The following is a 5,955-nucleotide window of genomic DNA, read 5'->3' on the forward strand; positions in this document are numbered from 1 at the left end:
TTTGTACTAAAGATAAACACATGAATTAGTTTTTCCAAGTTCCTTCTGAGTCAGTAGTCCTTTAGCCTTCATTAGGCAACAAAAAATATATTTCTAATTGAACAGGCATAAATTTGTTTTTCCAACTTCCAAGTTGATCTTACCTGGAAGATACGGGTTTAGTACCCTGGTGGTTAAATATTACACAGTGTTACTTTTAAAACTATTGTAACTATGCAATATTTAAAAGAAACAAGTAAAGCAAGTAGATTTCTGAGGACAAGGAATCTGTAAATGCTTGTTGTTTGAAAACACCAATAGCTATGCAGGTTAGCCTGTTTAAAAGCAAAAACAAAACATTTAATTGCCTTGTTTTCTATTTTGGTCTAATTTTGTTTGTTTTTTGTATTAAAAGCAACAAGAACAGGATTGTAGATGTGGATATGACCTAATCTTTATTTATTTTTAGAGCAAAATACCTCAGTACATTGTCTAAATTGAATTTTGATTTGTTCTTCAACTTTTTTTGAAAGGCCATGCTTTGGACAGCCCTGATATAAAGCATTCTTTTAAGTATGCATTTTAGTTAGTCAGGTAATCAGAGTAGAAGATCTTACATTTTAGAGCACATTTGATAATTGTGAAGTAGGATAAAACAACAAGATTACTTTGAATTCTTTTTCATTAAACAGACTTCAGAATGACTTTTTGCTAAAGTTCTAGCAGCAAAACATTAGGGGTATGTCTCTACCAGCTTTGCACATCTAAATACTGATATTTTTGCCCATTTGTCTTCATAAAATAATCCAAGCTTAGTTTGGAAGAGCACCTACTGTAAACGTAACTGAAATGCTATCTCATTGTAGCCCTGGGTGTACATTGACTTTTCTTATTTTGTTATAAAGAAAGTGAAACTCTTCTTCCTCTTTGCACCTGTAGTGAGCTCTATCCACCTCCACTGTCCCTGCTAAAGGAAAACATTAATACTATATCCAGAGACCTTATTTAAACATATTTGTGACTAATCGCACATGGACACTTCATATTGTTTTTTTCTTGTCTTCCCTTCATAACGGGTTGATTTTAAAGTGAACATCTAACAGTTTTCCCGTCTTCGGTTTCTCCATCCTGACCTGTTGATCGTTGCAGCAGCTCCAGAGGTACCCTCTGCCTAATGGCTTCATCTCTGGACTGTAAGCTTAGGTCAAGAGACAGCAATCGTGAAAATACAAGGGTAATTTGTTTAGGGGTTGCTGAAGCTAGATGAACCTACAAAAAATAAAAAATAATAAAAAAAAAAAAACAGCCTATACTTTTAAATGTGTCATGCAGGCCTGCAGGTGGTGTGAGCAATTTTGATGTTTTCTGGTGTCCTGTTTGCTTTTTGTTTCATAATAAACACTATTATGTACATTGTAGACATGTTCTATGAATGAAATGGTGCAAACTCTTAAACAATATATTTTAATTCATAGACCTCCTGCAATAAAGCATTAAAAATATGGAGGATTTGAATACTTTTACAAGGATCTGCAGCTCTTCTAAAGTTAAATCCAATATAACTCCACTGCAGTGTCTTTATTGCAGAGTACACTATAGAGCAAAGCTGTTGCTTTTATTGCACACAACCCTGAACCTGCAGCAGCTTTTTATAAACAATATATATCATGAGTACAAAGGTTTCAGATGGCAGGAGAGAGGGAAAAAAAAGGAAGAATTACAGCTATCTCAAAAGTAGAGCGAAGGACGGATTTGATCGAGTCCTAAATCATGCACATGCCTAGCCCACAATGTCTGCACAGATTCAGAGAGACAAAACATGGTTTGCTTTGTTTTTTGTTTTTTTCAAGGCCAAAATGTTGTTTTACAGACCAATAGATATTTTCTGAGAAAAAATTATGAAAGCTGTAATGTCAAAAAGAAAATGTCTTATAGACAGCAGTTCTTTTAGGCCCTGACCTGCAAAGATCCCGTTTAAATGGCTTATGCAGATGAAATAATTGCTAAAGCCATTAATGGATGTGTAGTTGTGGACCTATAAAGACTATGTGAAATTGATAACCGGTGCAAAACTTTTGCAGACTCCTATACTTCAGAAGGGATTTTGCATGAGTTTCTGGCTATCACCATGAAGAGTTTGGGAGAGCAGAGTGCATTTATTTTGTGCATCCCAAAGGCAACCTTAATTTGAAACAGCAAAGCACACAGATGGCAGGTATGGTCACCATGTGGAAAATATGCAAGCTGGGGGGAAGAGAAAATACCCTTCTGTCTTTGTAAAATAAAATAAAATAGTAATCAAGACACATCACCGATAAGATGACTGAGGAGCAAATACGTTGCCATTGTCTCTAGCATCTGGATCATTGCATGTGTTGCAACCATCAAGGTCATTTTTTCAGTTTCTGACAGTGATGTTAGTGCCAGATCATCTTTCACACCCTGGATGCGCAACTATTTTATTCATTTTTTTTTCTATTCCTTGAACAAAGATGGTGCTACATACAGGAGGTTTGCCAGCAGAAGTTCTCAAAAAAAAAGTAATACATCAAAACAAAAGACAAAAATTTTATTTTATATACAAATGTATTCTATTTATCAATAATCATTCCTAGGGTATATATAAAATAAGACACATGTCAAACAACATCAAGCAGAGTGAGCTTTTTCTGCCTCAGATGCAGGGACTTGAATATTTGGTGTCGGAGAGTATATTTATTTGATGATAAAATATATTAATGCATTTTTACCACTGTTTAACTGATAGATATTTCCACTCCTCTGATGAAAAGAAACCCGTTCATATTCATCAGCGCCTCAGTATGTTGCAGAATTCATTTCATTTTTTAAAAGAGACTTAGACAAGTCTCTTTTAAAAAACAAACTTGCTGTGAACCACTGTTTCACTTAAATGGACATACATGATTAAAGATATTCAAGGACAAGTGTGAAGGTGATGCAAAGCCTCCATGGTCCCCAACTATAATGAATTCTGTGCCGTTAGACGGCATGCCAGAAAAGCAACTCTGAGAAATGCTTTGAGCATCATTTCAGTGTTGCAAGAGGTTTTTCCCAAAATTATCGTTACCTACTAGACAGTATGTCTAGTATTGCATTTCTGACAGTCCAATTTTTGGTGACATGCTCAGAGTATTTTCTCTCTTTCCTGTCTGTCATTGAATATGAGTCCCTCTCACCAGAATGACTGCAGATATTTTTGCAAGAAACTTTCAAAGATAGACATAAAAACCTCACAAAAAAATCTGTTTTAGCTTATATAAATTGTGGACGGGTTAGTAATTAAGTTTGCATAACATCCTCCAATTATTTTTGCATGTTTTGGTGAGCAGCAGATTTTCTGCATACTCAGAAAAGGCAATCATGCTAAACAGCCTCTATTTCACTGATGTCACAGATGCAATTCTGAAGCTGATCAACTGACCTGCCAGCTGCAAAAGGTTAGTATATCACCTTTTAGCAAGTCACCAAGTTCGCACACATATTTAAAAGCGCAAATATTCAGTAGATCAGGGCCTCAGTGTCTTTTCCTGCAGCAGCTTTAGGCATGTATTTTCGCTGCTTGTCTGCAGTTGCTGTAGCAGAATTCATACATGCGCCCAGATTGTGTGCTTAGACTAGAGAAGTTCATTTCAAGCGGCTAAAATATTTAAGAGCTGCACCTTCACCGTCATCTCACATCCATGTAAAAATGTCAAAGCTCAATTTAGAACACGGTTTGTGTTTTAAAAGCACTTTCTGGAAGAGATAGCAGCCATGATGTGAAGGCCCTCTGTAACAAACCTTTCATTATACCCAATCATTTATCTTTTAGTCTGTGTCAAAAAAATAAGATGGAATAGATGAAGTTTATTAACCTTAATTCATCCCCTTTAGCTGACTTGGTTGAACCGATTTCATTTGGATTCCTGTCAACTTCCACCCTGCAGCGACGTGAAAAAAACACATTGATGTTTCTCACACAGCTGCCATGCTCTCAGGCTCCTCTGTGTCAGCGATTACTCCTGTAAGTCATTAATGAAATTAGGTTACCTCCGCCTGCAGACATTCTCTTTTCATTTAAAATGCACCAGTTCAGATCTTTATAAGACATCGTTATTGAAACTAGGGGACCTGAAATCAGATAATGCACAAAACAATCTGAATGAAAATCAGAATTTCTTTATTAATCCCTTGTGGAAATAATTTTCTTTCAGGGCACCAATTTACAAAATTTGGATATTACTGTTTTTGTTTAATTTAGTCATTAAATTGGTGTTTAAAAATATATATACTTTTGCAGTTTTTTCCTATAGATCTTGAATGTCATGTTACAGCCTGTGTTATATGGGCTTTTCCAGATGGATTATGTCTCCCAGGGATTCCAAACTTAGTACTGAAATTTTGTACATTCCTCTTGGCAATACAACTCACATTCAGTCGGATAATGTCCGAGGACATTAAACCTTTTCCAAGTTTCTCAATTAGATTCAGGTTAGGGCATCTTACTTTCCAAGACACATATATAGTGTGATCTGGACTATATATGTGTAGCTCTCTATGGCTGTTTGTTTGGGGTTATTTTTATCTAGAATCCTAACCTCTAAAAGAACTAATGGTCTTTTGGCCTAAAAGTAGCAGAAACACTGCAAACAAATGCTGTGACAGAACTAAAGCTTCAAACTTCAAATCCCTTTAGATGCAGGAATAACAAAAATAATTGATTTTGGCTTAGAAAAAATACCTAACCACTAATGATACAATATTTATGTTTATGTAGAGCTAATTCAATAAACAGCAGGTCACAGAGCAAAATAAATAAACCAGAAACTTCAGTAGCACAACATCAGGAAAGGTAGAGCTTTTTTAAAATGTTTTTCTTTTTAGTGTTTATATCAGCAGTTAAGTACGCACCCTAGATTCTATCGCTGGAAACCAAGTAATCTAACAATATAATGAAGGTTTGCATCATAGTTTTATAGTCAAACAGGTTTAGCAAGGTCGATTACCATGGTTTCTTACTAGTCTCCAGTCTCAGTATGTTTAGCCTTAGTATGCATGTTCAAAAACATCACAGCTTTAGTAGTAAATTCGTATTCAGGTACCCTGGGTCGCAGGGACAGAGATTCCCAGACTTCACTCTCCCCAGAAACCTCCTCCAGCTCTGAGACTGAGGCCAGCTGAGATAGTCCGCCAACATATTCCCTCCAGCATGTCCTTGGTCGTCCCCTGGGCCTCCTCCCGGTGAAGACGTGCCTGGAACATTTCCCAAGGGAGGCGTCCAGGAGGCATCCGACAAAGATGTCCAAGCCACTAAAGCTGCCTCTTTTTAACGTGGAGGAAAAGCGGTTCCACTCCGAGCCTCTCCCGAATGACCAAGCTCATCACCTTATCTCTCAGGGAATGCTCGGGCACCCTACGGAGAAAGCCAATTTCAGCCCTATGTATCAGGATGTTGTTCTTTTGGTTATGATCCAGATTTCATGACTGATTTCATAGGTAAGGGTAGAAACATAGACCAACCTGTTAATTGAGAGCTTTGCCTTTTGGCTCAGCTCACTCTTCACTACAACAGCAGCATCTTTATTTTAGCAGCAGCAGCACCGATCCGTCTATCTGTCTCCTGCTCCATTCTCCACTCACCTGTGAGCAGGATTCCAAGATACTTGAACTCCTCAACATGAGGCAGTGACTCGCATCCAACCTGAAGGGAACAAGCCACCTTGTTCCGGTCAAGAACCAGGGGCCTTGGAGGAGCTGATTCTTTTCATTCTCAATAGTGAAATTATCTTGTCAAATTACAGCCGTTTGTTGAAGCTAAAATATGCAAGCTGTAAGACATATTATAAAAACATTTTTACTGTTTAGTTTTAGCCAATCAAACTACTTTATTCCCAAACTGAAGAGTAATGGGGCCTCATTTGACAGATAGGTTATGTTAGATTAAAAACATTTTTACTGTTTAGTTTTAGCCAATCA

This window comes from Cyprinodon variegatus, unplaced genomic scaffold (assembly GCF_000732505.1).
Source record: "Cyprinodon variegatus isolate N-32 unplaced genomic scaffold, C_variegatus-1.0 Scaffold520, whole genome shotgun sequence".
NCBI lineage: Eukaryota > Metazoa > Chordata > Actinopteri > Cyprinodontiformes > Cyprinodontidae > Cyprinodon > Cyprinodon variegatus.